The sequence below is a fragment of the Gossypium arboreum genome, chromosome 1 (genome assembly GCF_025698485.1).
Source record: "Gossypium arboreum isolate Shixiya-1 chromosome 1, ASM2569848v2, whole genome shotgun sequence".
In the NCBI taxonomy this organism is placed as follows: Eukaryota; Viridiplantae; Streptophyta; class Magnoliopsida; order Malvales; family Malvaceae; genus Gossypium; species Gossypium arboreum.
The window spans coordinates 81,881,214-81,897,469 of NC_069070.1; the positions used below are offsets into that span (position 1 = coordinate 81,881,214).

Sequence of the window (16,256 nt, forward strand, 5' to 3'; positions counted from 1 at the left end):
AGAAAAAAAAAAAAAGAGTCAGAAACCATAACAACTATTAAACATAACAGAAAAGTTGGAAATCATAAAAAACCATTAAACATAACAGTAAACATAGAGTGTTGCAACCAATAAAACATCAAACAGGGGCAAAACAAGTGAAAGTGAACTTCAAAAAGGCCAACAATAGACAAATTAAATGTTCTGCGTATAAATGTTAAACATGATTAAATAAGCATTTCCATTCATTAATAAACATCTCTTCCAACTTGCCCTGCATTAAACAAAAATTTTGCAAGTTAGTGAACATCAAGGAATTGTAATAATTAATGATAAATATTCAAATAGCAACTTCATACTTTCTGCTTATCACTGATGACTGTGATGCCCTTCTCTTAGTCCAAGATTAATCTTGGAGTTATTAAGGAGCCAAGCCCGAGTCTTCTGTTCTCACCCTCCATAACTGTCCAAACTAATGAAAATATCTGGTTTTTTCCATCTTTCCCAACAGCAGCGAGTATTTCCCCCTTGAATGACCCCAAGCAATAGATCATCTACCCCAACAGCTTGTTCTTCACTTTCTCCCTAAATGTTTCAAACTTCTTAAATATGCTCCTTATCTCTTCATCCTCATCATCCAAACCAAGACAAAGTAATATTCAAATATCTCTTCTAAGTCTTGTCTCTACTTCAGTATCTACCCTATGTGCCCCATTAACATCATGACTATTTTCTTCTTTTGCCCCACTTTCCTCTCTAACCCTATTTGACCATTAATACCATTGGTCTCATTTAACCCTTAAGGATCACTATGACCATCAGCAGTATTTAACCATTGGGGACCATTCATTAATTAATGATGGACTGATAGAAAAGTTAGGTACACTTGCAGCTTGTTCAACGTAAATATGAATGACACCAACACTGGTTAAATGGTTAACAAAAGTTATAAAAGCTCTTCATTACTGGGCACACAAAGCCTCAGTCACTGCATAAGGACTATTGTGTGCCTCTTTAAGTATCATCTATTGAAGCTCTTCATTACTGGGCACACAAAACCTTCCACAGAAACAGAGCCTCCCTTCATTATTAAGTGCGAAGTCAACTCGCATTCCTTGTTCCACTTGGCAAACCTTATTCGCTAACTCCTCATCAGTAACTTGCTTCATCTTAATCTACTATGACAATGTTGGTCTTACTTGCCATTCCGTGAGTAGACCCCCATCACTCATCACACCTAGTTGCATGAACATATATCATAGCTCACTCACAGACTTCTTACTCAAATCATCTGCTACAACATTTGCCTTACCAGGGTGATACTCTATCACACAGTTGTAGTTCTTCAGTAGCTCGATCCACCTTCTTTGTTGTAGATTCAATTATTTCTGTAAAACTAAATACTTGAGATTTTTGTGATCAATGTAGATGGTACATTTCTCACCATACAAGTAGTGTCACCAAATCTTTAGTGCGAACACAACTACTGCCAGCTCCAAGTTGTGGGTTAGGTAGTAACACTCATGAACCTTCAGTCATTTGGAAGCATAAGCTACCACTTTCCCTTTTTGTATCAGTATGCATCATGCCTTGTGTGAGAGGCGTTGTGTAACACCCCTTACCCGTATTCAACATCGGAACAGGATACGAGGCATTACCGGACTTACATCGCAAGCAAACATACAAATCGAGTCATAAATTTGTTTCCAAATTTAAAACTATTTTTATTCAATCATAAAGTCCCTAATACGAGTCTCTGAGGCCCAAAACATGCTTTGGAAGTGGTTCGGGACTAAACTGATAACTCAAAAATTTTTTACAAAACTTAGAAAATTTTTACTATGAATAGGGGTCACACGCCTGTGTGGTTTGGGACATACCCGCGTGGGTAAGCCATGTGGTCACAGACGCCCGTGTCCCTAAGCCGTGTAACTCTCTGTTTTGCAAAGCATAAACAAATTGAGGTTACACAGCCAAGTCACACGCCCGTGTGCTAGGCATTATGGTTAACTAATTTTCATAAAATAGGTGCAGACTTCACACGGTTGGGACATACGCCCTGAGGCCGAGTCCCTCACACGGCTTAGACACACGCCTGTGTCTCTTCCTGTGTGCTCAATTCTGAGTATTCTATTTCTCAAAATTAAGGTGCAGGGGACACACGGCTGAAACACATGCCCATGGGGCAGACCGTGTGTCACACACAGTCTAGATACACGTCTGTGTGTCTACCCATGTAGACAAAATAAAGGCTATTTACCAAGCCATTTGTCACCCTTATTTCCACCTACACACACACAAGTTCAATGGCATAAATCATGGTATACTTAGGCAACCAAAACATCAAACATCAAGTTTATAACATATCATTTCGTTTTCACACATAACATACTTACAACATCATATTCTACCAAGCCAAACCATACCAAATTCACATCCACAATTACCAATACAAATACTTTTATCATGCATAATTCTTCTTAGATTTCCTAGCATACCAATGAGCCAATCTCAACCATTCAACAACAAAACCATTAAGTCACAATCAACCATTCACCAATCATTTATAGACCATATCATAAAAAAGATATTTGCAAATGTACGAATATACTTAAGCTTACAACCAATTTAATAAAAATGAGCCAATTTACTTGGCCAAATACTAAATCAAGCCTTTGACAATCACAAACCAATACATTTGGCAAAAATCATAATAACACATATAACAAAATGACCAAGTCCCTATACATGCCATATACTCTAAATGTTTAAGATCATCGATACCCAAAATGACAGTTTGATAGTGTGATGCGATCTCCGACGATCTCTAATCCGAGCTAACTTGGTGACACTATAAAACATGAAAAGTAAAACGGAGTAAGCTATATAGCTTAGCATGCTCGTATGAAGAAATAAGCTAATATTACCATACATATAACATTCAAGTAACATAATATAAGATAATGCATTTTACCATAATCTAATGATCATAATTCATTTCCATCACAAACTTACCTTGAAATCGTCATTTCAAAAATTATTAATCATAAGCTTTAAGTACATACCTGTACCACATAGTAATAATTTCATACTTATTCTCATCTTTGTTGTACCCAATGAACCATTCGAAATAATAATATCAAATACTCGGGAAACCTTGCACACAAGGTGCCACATATGTAGCCATTGCTACCTCTATCTTATAACACATATATGCTCGCTCTCGAGCCATTAACGGGCCTGCTCACATAAGCTGTCAGATAAGATGTAGCTACTCGGTGCTGCTCACACAAGTTTTCAAGTAACCGCAACATATGCCGGTATACTCAGCCACCAGTAGGACGTACAGGATCAGCACACGGATCATATAACGTAAAACCCTAGTGACATGTCACTTGTATCCCAATCATTCCTAAAGTTCAATTGAGATTTCTCGCTTGCCGAAACATTGTCGAACGTGTCCATAGAGTCATTTACACAATTCATGAAGTATTAAAGCATTTAAAATACAATTATAATAAAGCTTATTTAACATACGAACTTACCTCAATTTTAAAAATAGTAAAAGGATCTATTCGTCAATTATTTTGTTTTTCCCCCGATCTATACCCGAACTTTGTTTTTCTTGATCTATAATACCATATTTAACTTATTTAATCATCACATTATTCAATATAGTCCAAAACAGATTACGACAAAAATTACATTTTTGCCCCTAACTTTTTAACCTTTTACAATTTAGTCCCTAGGCTCGTAAAATGAATTTCTTTCGATTTCATCACAACCAAAGCCTAGTCAAATATTATTTGTACTCATAACAACCCACATTTTTCATTTATTCACACTTTTCTACACATTTTATAGACTTTTTCAAATAAGTCCTTATTTAACATTTTTATCGAAAATCACTTTACAAACGTTGTTTAACTAACAGCGAACATGCATTTTCTACCATCATACATCAAAATAAAAACATATTCAACATGGGTAAAATTTTAGACTTTAACTTTATTTCAAATTAGTCATTGAAATAGCTAAATCAAGTTACAACGATCTCAAAAATATGAAAATCATTAAAAATGGGATAAGAACAGACTCACAATCGAGCTTGAAAGCTTTGCCAAACCCTAGCTATGTTTTCTCTTGCAGTTTTTGGCTATAGGGGAATAAATTGAAGAAGATGGACACTTTTATTTGTTAATTTTATCTTTATTTACCAAATTACTAAAATACCATTAATGCATAACTTTGAAATTTCACCTAACCATGTCCATTTTTGTCCATCCTAAGGTATAATGGTCTAATTTCCATTTAAGGACCTCCAATTTAAAATTTCATAGCAATTAGACACCTTTCACTTGTAGAACTCAAATTTTGCACCTATTGCAATTTAGTCCTTCTAGTCAAATTGAGCAGTCAATCGATTAATTTTCCTAACGAAATTTTCATACAATTATTCTATCACGCTATTGACCTTAAAGAAATAATAAAATAAATATTTCTACTTCTGACTTGTGGTCCCGAAACCACTATTTCGATTTGACCCTAAAATGGCCTGTTACACGTCGCTATAAACCACAAACTCTTTTCAAGATACTGCTTGTGTCAACAATATTGGTTGTGTCAACATAGATGCTTTGGCGAGGATCTCCTTTAGCTTATCGAAGCTTTTTTGTCTTTCATCTATCCAGGTGAACTCCTCTTTCTTCTGGAGCAACTTTGTTAAGGGTGTTGTTATACTGGTGAACCCTTTAGCAAATCTGCAAGAGTACCTTGTGAGCCCCAAAAATCTTTGCACTTCTATCACGTTTCTCAACAATCCCCACTACACAATGGCTTTGATCTTCTATCGGTCTATGCGAACCCCTTTAGCTGAAATAATGTGCTCAAAACTGCAATTTCTTCTGGCCAAAACACACACTTACTGTACTTTGTGAACAACTGCTTCTTTCACAGAATCTGCAAAACAGTTTGCGGATGGGTGTCTTACTCTTCCTCAATTCGTTAGTATATCAGGATATTGTCAATGAATACAACTGCACACCTATCCAAGTATTCATGAAATACTCAATTCATTAGGTTTGTGTAACACCCCTAACCCTTATCCATCGTCGAAATAGGGTTATAGAGCATTACCAGACTTATTACAATAACGAACATACATATTTCATATAAACTCCATTCCAAATAAAAATCATTCACAATCATTCACAACGTCTCTAATACGAGCCTACGAGGCCCAAATCATGCATTAAGAGTGGTTCGAGACTAAACTGACATCTTAGGAAATTTTTAGAACACTTAGAAAATTTTACAAAATACAGGGGACACACGCCCGTGTCACAGGCCGTGTGGACATTCAAAATGGGATCACATGGCCGTGTCCCAGCCCGTGTCCGACCCTGTATAACTCTCTAACTTGGGTCACACGTCCAACACACACGCCCGTGTGACTAGCCCGTGTGCCTTCGAAATGGCCTCACACGCCCGTGTGCCATGTCGTGTGCTAGGTCGTGCCAAACCTGTAGGGTATACTGACTTATGCCACACAGCCAAGTCACACGCTTGTGTGCTGGGCCGTGTGGAGCATACTGACTTGATTTCTAATTAAACACCAAGGGACACATGGTCGTGTCACCTGACCGTGTGTCACACACGGCTGAGACACGCCCGTGTGGACAAAAATAGGCTATTTACCAAGTCATCTTTCTCACCCAAATTGCATTCACCTACACTAAACCAAAAGACATATAACATGGCATAAATGGGCATTCAAACCAATCTCAACCAAGCCTAATCCATGCTAAATCCATACCATTAATCACAAGATACACAAGTATCACAATAAGCCATTGAATTTCATGCCAAAATTCACATTCCCAAATCATCAATATGGTCACTTTCATCTATGCATCACTTTACCTATAACCACATGCATATCAATATCATATTCAACCATTTGATACTCCAAATACCTATTCACAACAAGCATATATGTAACAGCCCGTTTTTGGTCAAATCAGAATAGTGGTTTTGGGATCATAAATCTGAAGTCAAAATAATTATTTTATTATTATTTTAATGTCTATAGCATGAGAATTTGATTGTGTGAAAATTTCGTTAAGAAATTTTATTGTTTGAATGCTTAATTCGATGAAAAGGACTAATCGCGTAAAGTGTAAAACTTATGTTCTATTAGTTAAAGGTATTAAATGGCTATAAAATTAATTAGTGGAGGCCCTTATGTAGTAACTAGTCCATTGCTAATGTTAATGGACATTTATGGGCTTAAAATGGATGTTTAAAATGATTATATAACAAGGTTAATTGTGTAATTTGGTAATTAAGGTAAATTAAATAAAAACAACAAATTGTATCATCTTTTAGTCACCTTCTTCCACCAAATTTTGGATGAAAAAAATCCATTTCCAGGGTTTCAGCATTCAGCCACTTCTTGGTTTAATTGTAAGTCTGTTTTTGTTAAGTTTTTAATGATTTTTATGTTTTTGAGATCGTTGCAGCTTAGTCTAGCTAGCCTAGGGACTATTTTGCGAAACTGTTAAAGGTTTAGGGTTTTTCCATTGATGAATGTTGGTTTATTTTGATGTTTGATTATAGAAAATGCATGCTTGTTGTTAGATAAACAACATTTGAGAAATGTTGAAATTTTATGGTTAAATTGTGAAATAAATAAAAAATGTGGGCTACTAGGGACCTAATTGAAATTTGGCTGGCATGGGTTTAGGTTGAATTGCATGAATTTGTATTTTTATGAAATAAGGACTAAATTGTAAAAATGTGAAATATTAGGGGCAAAAATGTTAAGTTGCCTTAATGTGTATTTTGGACTAAATTGAATAGAGAGATTATTAAATAAGTTAATTTTGGTTACATTTAGATCAATAAAAAGTAAAATACGAATTTAGATTGAGGAAAGAACAAGGTTTCGGATTAATCGACTCATGTCACCGTTTTTGCATTCGAGGTACCTTCGTATGTAATAAGCATTATTATATTTGTGTTTAAAATGCATTGATATTGCATTAATTGTGAAAATGAACTTGCAGACATATTTGACGACAATTTGGCAAATGAGAAATTTCGGTTGAACCTTAGGAATAGATTAGGATACAAATGACATGTCATTAAAGGTTATGTGATTTGGGTGTTGGTCCGTACGTCTTACCAGTGGTTGAGTTATCCGGCATGTGTTATGGATACTCGTCAGCTTGTGTGAGTAGCACCATGTAGCTTCGTCATGACCGTCAGCTTGTGTGAGCAGACCCGTTGATGGCTCGAAAGTGAGCATTATATTGTGATACGAGATTGAGATAACTCCGGCTATATATGTGGCACTTAGGGTGTGAGATTCCCAAGTATCCAATTATATTTTCAATGGTTCAACAGGTATATCGAAGATATGAAATGGTGAGAAATAGATAAGTAACAGTACAGGTATGTACGAAAACTATATGAGCATCGAATTTATGAAAGCTATAAGTTTATGGCTATATATGTGATTGAATAAAAGTTAACATTTTGATTAAATGTTTTGTAATATATATATTGTTCATATTATTTGATTACTGAATAATTGATGAGTTTGCTTATTAATTCATACAAGCTTACTAAGCTTTAGAGCTTACTTTGTTTAATTTTCCATGTTTTATAGTGATATCAAGCTTGCTCGGATTGAAGAATCATCGGAGACTTCATCACACTATCCAACTATCACTTTGGTACTTTTGAACTTAAGTATTTTGAGTATATGGAATGTATAGGGACTTTGGTCTTGTTGGTATTTGTGTTGTTAATGAATGTATTCATTTGAAATGGCTTGTAAATATTAAGAGTTTGGTTTAGTACATAGCCATGAGAGTTGGCTTAATTTGGTTGGTTTGGTTGTGTATATATATATGTGTGCATATGGCTTGCATTGTGAGTTTGTTGATGGATATGTAATGCTAGATGGTATTTGGTAATTATGGGTACTAAATGGTTGAGAATTGAATTTGGTATGTTTGTAAGATTAGGCTAAGTGATGCATGTTTGAAAGTTATTATATTGTTGATTTGAGATTATGAGTTTTGGTATGAAATTGAATGGAACATTGTGGTATTGATGTGTTTTGTATTGGTTGATATTGAAATGGTATGAATTATGCTTGATTGACATTGGTTGAATGTCTAATTATGCCATGTTTCTGTGCCAATTGGGTTGGTTTAGGTTTGTGCAAGTTTGGGTAGCGAAATGGCTTGGTAAATAGCCTATTTTTTTTGTCCACATGGGTAGAGACACGAGCATGTGTCTCATCCATGTGTGACACACGGTCAGGTTACATGTCCGTGTGTCCCCTGGTGTTGAAATAGAAATCATGTCAGTATGCTCCACATGGCCCAGCAGACGGGCATGTGACTTGGCTGTATGGCTTTAGTCAGTATATCCTACAGGTTTGGCACGGCCTAGCACATGGCCTAACACACGGGCATGTGTGGCCATTTTTTAGGGCTTATGGGCTAGCCACACAGGCATGTGTGTTGGCCCTATGACCCAAGTCAGAGAGTTACATGGGGTTGGACACCGGTTGGACATGGCCATGTGATCCCTTTTAAATGTCCACATGGCCTAAGGCATGGGCGTGTCTTTGGCCGTGTGAGACACACGGTCTAGCCACACGGGCGTGTGTCCCCTGTAATTTGGAAAATTTTCTAAGTTTTGTAAAAATTTCTTGAGTTACCAGTTTAGTCCCAAACCACATCTTAAGCATGGTTTGGGCCTCATAGGCTCGTATTAGGGACGATGTGAATGATATTGAATGATTACTTGAAATTTGAAAATGTATGTGAAATAAATGTTTAATTGTTATATAAGTCTGGTAATTCTCTGTAACCTTATTCCGGCGTTGAATACGGGTAAGGGGTGTTACAATATAAATGGAAATTATACAAAACATATCAAAAGGCCTTTTTCACATATATACATACATCACCAAACATGCCAAAATAAGCCAAATCACATAGCTATACGCATAACAAACCATTCATCATTTACAAGCCAACTCAAATGGCTAAATCCATTACTAACTTATACCAAAATAACCATAACTCCTGTACATGCCATATAACCAAATACATAAGTTCAAAAGTACCAAAGTGATAGCTTGATAGTGTGATGCAATCTTCGACTACTCCTAATCTGAGCTAGCTTCGATAAACACTATAAAACACGAAAAAGTAAACAGAGTAAGCTATAAAGCTTAGTAAGCTCATATGAAAAGCAAGTAAAACTTACCAACCAACAGTTCAATAACATAAACATCAAATAATGCAATTCAAATTTGATCCAAAACTTAACACATACATTCAATCCAAAGATTAAACAGAATTTCCATCAATTTCTGTGATTTGATGATTGTATAGTTCACGTACATACCTGTACAAGCTCGTATCAACCTCATACTTATTCATATCATTGATATACCCATTGAACCATTTGGAATACTATCAGATGCTCGAGAATCTCTTACCTTAAGTGTCAATACATAGCCGAAGTTATCTCAATCTCATATCCCATATAATGTTCATTCTCGAGCTATCAACGGGTCTGCTCACACAAGCTGATGGTCATGATGTAGCTACACAGTGCTGCTCACACAAGCTGATGAGAATCCGCAACACATGTCAGATAACTCATCCACCGGTAGGATGTACAGACCAACACCCAAAAAACATAACCCCTAATGACATGTCATTCGTATCCTAATCTATTCCTAAGGTTCAACTGGGATTTCTCATTGCCGAATCTTCGTCGAACATTTCTGTATAATCATATTCATTAACAATTCAGATAGAAAGCATTTAAAACAAAATTACAATATTGCTTATTAACATATGAACTTACCTCGATTGCAAAAACGACGAAATAGATCGATTAGTCCAAAACTTTGTTTTTCCCGCGATCTAGATCCGAACTTCGTTATTCTTGATCTATATGTAATCAAATTTAGCTTATTTAATTTTCATTCTATTCAATTTAACCCATAAAGCATATATGGAAACTTTACACTTTTATCCATAATATTTCAACATTTTTTCAATTTAGTCCTTAGGTCATAAAAACACAAATTCATGCAATTAGGTCCCTACCCATGCAAGCCGAATTTCTCTTATTACCATAGCAGCCCATATTTTTCATTTATTTAACAAATCCCTAATTGACAATTTTACCAAAAATCACTTTAAAAATGTTGTTTATTTAACAACAACCATACATTTTCTATCATCAAACATCAAAATACATATACATTCATCAATGAAAAAACCCTAAAACTTTAACGATTTTGCAAATTAGTCCCTAGGCTAGCTAGGTTAAGTTACAACTCCAAAAACATAGAAATCATTAAAAACGAGATTCAAAACGTATCATGCATGTAGAAAAATGAAAAACCGAAGCTCCCTTCTCCAAAAATGACTATTTCAGTTGTAGAAAGATGAAATGAGAAAGATGATAGCCATTTTCTTTTCTTTTTCTTTACTAAACATTTAATTAATTATCAATTTACTAAATTAACCTTTAAAACTTATTAATATTTCAACAAAACCTATCTCATAAATGTCCACTAACACATCAATGGTCTAATTACCACTTAAGGACCTTTACTTTAAAGTTCTATAGCTGTTAGACACCTTTAGCTATTAGAACACCACTTTTGCACTTTACGCGATTTAGACTTTTTTTTATCAAATTGAGCATTCAAACGATAAAAGTTCTTAACGAAATTTTCACACAATCATACTATCATACAGTAGAAATTAAAATAATAATAAATTAAATATTTTTACCTCAGATTTATGGTCTCGAAACCATTGTTTCGATTTGAATAAAAACGGGCTGTTACAACTCTCCCCTCTTAGGAATTTTCGTCCTCGAAAATATTACCAGAAAACTGTTTTCTCATAGCTTCGTCAGGTTCCCATGTAGCTTCTTCGATATTGTGACATTGCCATAGAACCTTCACTAAAGCTATGCTCTTATTTTTCAATTGTTTAATCTCTCAAGCCAGAATTCTGGCCGGTTCTTCGTTATACGTCATATCAGGCTGAATTTCAATCTCTGTAGAAGAAATTAAGTGTGATGGATCTGCTCTATATCAACACAATATCGAAACATGAAACACATTGTGGATCTTTTCTAATTCTGACGGTAAAGCTAGTTGATATGCCACTGGCCCTATTCTCTCAATGATCACATACGGCCAGATAAGTCACGGACTTAATTTTCCTTTGCAACCAAAACAAAAAATTTTCTTCCACAGAGATACTTTAAAAAATACTCTGTCACCGATTTGAAATTCAATGTCTTTATGTTTCAAATCCGCATACGATTTTTTTCGATCTAAAGCTGCTTTTAAACTATCATGAATTACTTTTACTTTATCTTCGGTCTCTCTAACCAGATCAACCCTGTGAATCTTATTTTTACTAAGCTCGGTCCAGTACAATGGAGTTCGGCGTTTTCGACCATACAAAGCTTCATACGATGCCATCTTTATGCTCAATTGAAAACTGTTGTTATACGCGAATTCAGCCAAAGGTAAATATTTCTCCCAGTTGCCTTCAAACTCTAAAACACAGCAACGAAGCATATCTTCGAGAATTTGAATTACTCTCTCAGACTGACCATCGGTTTGTGGATGAAATGCAGTACTAAAGTGCAACTGTGTACTTAAAGCTTCTTGCAATTTCTTCCAAAACAGCAATGTGAGCCTCGGATCTCTATTCGGAATAATAGAAATTGGCACCTCGTGCAATCTAACGATCTCAAAGATGTACAGCTCAGCTAGTCTATCAAGCGAAAGTCTGTACGTACTGGAATGAAGTGTGCAGACTTTTTCAGTCGATCAACGACAACCCAAATAACGTCTTTCTTTTTCAGAGATAGGGGTAATCTTGATACGAAATCCATCGTAACTCTATCGCATTTCTACTTTGGTATCATCACTGGCTGTAGTAGTCCCGAAGACACTTGATGTTCGACTTTCACTTGTTGACAAACTAAACATTTTGAGACAAACTCTGAAATGTCTCATTTCATGCCCAGCCACTAGTACAACTATTTCAAATCATTGTACATTTTTGTACTCCCCGGATGAACAGATAAACAACCACTGTATGCTTCATGTAAAATCTTCTGAATAAGCTCTGAGTTTTTCAGTATACAAATTCTACCTCGGAACATTAAACAATCATCGGATCCGATCTGATACTCTGAATCAGTAGTCAACTCACACTATACTCTTTTAGCTTGCAATTCATTATCACATTTTTGAGCTTCACAAATTTGCTGAAGAAATAATGGTTTAGCTTTTAACTCAGCTAAAAATTGAACCATCATCAGATAAGGTTAATTTTGTGTTCATCGCCCATAAAGCAAACAAATGTTTTCTATTCAGAGCATCAACGATCACATTCACTTTTCCCTGATGATAATCAATTATTAATTCATAGTCTTTCAACAAGTTGAGCCATCTTCGTTATCGCAAATTCAAATCTTTTTGAGATATTAAATACTTCAAGCTTTTGTGATCGGTAAAGATATGACACTTCTCACCGAATAATTGATGTCGCCAAATTTTCAATGCAAATACAATAGCAACCAACTTTAAGTCATGCATCAGATAATTTTTTTCATGCAGTTTTAACTGTCTAGAAGCATAAGCTATCACTTTGCCCTCCTGCATCAAAACACATCCCAAACCGTTTAATGATGCGTCGCTAAAAATTACAAACTCTTTACTCGATTCAGGTTGAACTAAAACTGGTGCCTCAATTAACAATGCTTTCAATTGTTCAAAACTCTATCGGCATTTCTCGAACCATTCAAACTTCACATCTTTCTGTAACAATTGAGTCATTGGTGTAGCAATCATTGAAAATCCTTTTACAAAACGCCGATAGTAGCCAGATAAACCCAGAAAGCTTCTGACTTTGGATACATTTCTTGGTGGTCCCCAATTAACAATTGCTGAAATCTTACTCGGACCAACTCGTATACCTTTTGTTCAAACAATATGCCCAAAAAATCCAACCTCTTGGAGTCAAAACTCGCATTTGCTGAATTTAGCAAACAACTGCTTTTCTCTCAATGTTTGTAATACAATTCTCAAATGTTTAGCATGCTCAGAATCATCTCGGGAATAGATCAAATTGTCATCAATGAATACAATAACAAATCCGTCCAAATATGGTCTAAAGATTCGATTCATCAAATCTATAAAAACTGTAGGAGCGTTAGTTAATCCGGAAGGCATAACAAGAAATTCATAATGCCTGTACCTTGTTCTGAACGCAGTTTTTAGTACATCCCAGTCTTTAACTCTTAACTGATAATAACCAAACCGCAGATCAATCTTTGAAAATATTGTTGCTCCTTTCAACTAATCAAATAAATCATCAATTCTCGATAAAGGATATTTATTCTTAATTGTAACCTTGTTGAGTTGACGATAGTCAATACTCAGCCTCATCGATCCATCTTTCTTATTTACGAGCAGAATTGGTGCACCCCAGGGTGAAAAACTAGGTCGTTCAAAACCTGTATCTGTTAACTCTTGCAACTGAGCTTTCAATTCTTTCAATTTTTTCATAGCCATTCTGTACAGAGCTATTGATATCGGTGATGTTTCAGTACTAATTCAATAGAAAATTCAACTTTTCTGATCGATGGTAACCCAGGTAACTCTTCTGGAAACACATCTGAATACTCACAAACTACTGGTACTGATTCAATCTTCGATTCAAACACTTTTATAGCCAATACATACGCAAGGTAAGCATCACAACCTTTTCTCACATATTTCTAAGCTAACATCATCGATATCACAACAGGCAACTCACTCTACTCAACAGATTCAATTCGAAGAGTTTCACTATTCTGACATTTCAATTTAATAGTCTTTCGTCTACAATTCACAACAGTATCATGCAGAGTCAACCAATCCATATCCAAAATCACATCGAATTCATCAAACAGTAAAAGCATCAAATCAGCCAAAAAACAATAACCCCAAGTCATCAAAGGACAATTCTTGCAAACTTTATCAACTAGGACATCCTTGCCTAAGGGGTTTGATACTTTAATCACAAATTCAATAGACTCAACAGACAAACTCTTACTAGACACTAAATTCATATAGATATACGAATAAGTCGATCTAGGATCAATCAAAGCAATTACATTAGTGTCATTGAGAGAAAATGTACCGGTGATAACATCTAGTGATGACTCATCTTCTCGAGTGTGAATAACGTAAGCTCTGGTTGGCACTCGAGCTTCGGGTCTCACAGTAGAATCCTTTGTCGCATCTTTACTACTAGTCACATTTCTCATATTTTGAGGTGGGCTCCCTCTAGCAGCTCTTGCATTCTGAAATTTGTCTTTCTCGGTTAACTCAAGGCAGTCCCAAATGAAATGATCTTGCGAACCAAATTTAAAACAGCCTTTATTATTCATCCAGTAGTCTCCAAAATGCCATCTTCCACACTGTTAACACTCAAGTTTATTGTTTCTCACACTACCAACACTCGATACTAAAGTGGCTTGAGCTTTAGAACACGTATATTGCTTCCCACGATCTATATTAGAATATCCCACTGAAGCATCCAAATGATTATATGAATTCCGTGATTTCTTTGACGAAGAATGATATGGTTTACTCATCAACCTCTTTCTCAAATCTCTAGCTCGAAATTAGCTTTTCTCTTTTCTTTACCAAGTTCTTTGGCTTTGGAAGGTTTGTCAACTAACACAACAAATTCTTTCAATTCCAGAATCCCGACTAGAAGTCTAATGTCTTCGTTCAACTCGTCTTCAAATCTCTTACACATAATTGCCTCAGTGGAAACACATTCTCGAGCATATTTACTAAATCTCACAAATTCTCTCTCATACTCGGTCACAGACATTCGACCATGTTTCAACTCTAGAAACTCTTTGAGCTTTTGATCGATAAACCATTGACTTATGTATTTATTTCTGAACTCGGTTTGAAAAAATTCCCATATGACCCATTCTCTGAGCACCATAGATATTAAAGTATTCCATCATTGATATGCAGTGTCTCTCAGAAGTGATACGGCGCATTTTACACATCCAGCCGGTGTGTAAGATAGTTCATCAAATACTCGAATTATATTATCAAGCCAAAACTTGGCACTTGCAGGATCATCATCAAAGTTACTTATAAACTCTTCAGCCCCGTATTTTCAAATTCTATTAACAAGAGGCTTACTTAAATGTAAAGTTTCCAAACCTTGAGGAGCTACGGAAACCGATTGGGGAATAGGTGGGGATGGAGGTTGCTGAGCAGCCTGATTAGTTTGGACAAACTCAATAAACCATTCATTCATCATTTGGAAGAAAGCTTCTTTGGCCTCTCCTCCCTGACTACCTGATACAAGTCTCGACTTAAATTGCGCTACTCTGTGAACAGAGGCTGGCGCATTACTCTCAACATCATCAGCTACTGCTCGATTGAGATCCATTACTATATGAAAACATGGTTTAAACTGTCAGGAGATATCACACTATCAAAGGTTATATATGGCATGTATAGTTAGACTCTCACATATGCTACGTTAGTGCTAGAATCGACTAAACCGTAGCTCTGATAGCAATAAATGTAATACCCCTAACCCGTAGCTGTTGCCGAAATAGGGTTATGGAGCATTACCAGACTTATTCCACAAACGTACATACATTCCTCATACAATTATCAATCCAAATATAAATCATTCACAATCATTCATATCGTCCCTAATACGAGCCTACGAGGCCCAAGTCATGCTTTAGAAATGGTTTGGGACTAAACCAATATCTCAGGATATTTTTGGAACACATAGAAAATTTTATAAAATACAGGGGACACACGCCTGTGTGGCCTGGCTATAAGGCCCGTGTCATAGGCCGTGTGGACATTCAAAATAGGATCACACGGCCATGTCCCAGCCCGTGTCTAACCTCATGTAACTCTTTAACTTGGGTCACACGGCCAACACACACGCCTGTGTGCCCGTCGAAATGGCCCCACACACCCATATGCCAGGGCGTGTGCTAGGCCGTGCCAAACCTGTAGGGTCTACTGACTTATACCACACGGCCAAGTCACACGCTCGTGTGCTGGGCCGTGTGGAGCATACTGACTTGATTTCTAAATAAACACCAGCAGACTTAGTTTCCATTCTATGAGCAGACCCCCATCACTCATCACACTTAGTTGC

The 16,256-nt window shown here is 36.1% G+C and overlaps 1 long non-coding RNA gene across 1 annotated transcript; it reads right to left on the bottom strand.

The window, feature by feature from the left end:
* Positions 1–55: 55 nt before the first annotated feature.
* LOC128293656 (uncharacterized) lies at positions 56–773 on the bottom strand. The gene is made up of 2 exons (XR_008283839.1): positions 339–773; positions 56–253 (listed from the first exon to the last, which is right to left on the bottom strand). It is a non-coding gene; the product is annotated as an uncharacterized LOC128293656 (long non-coding RNA).
* Between the last annotated feature and the right edge of the window lie 15,483 nt (positions 774–16,256).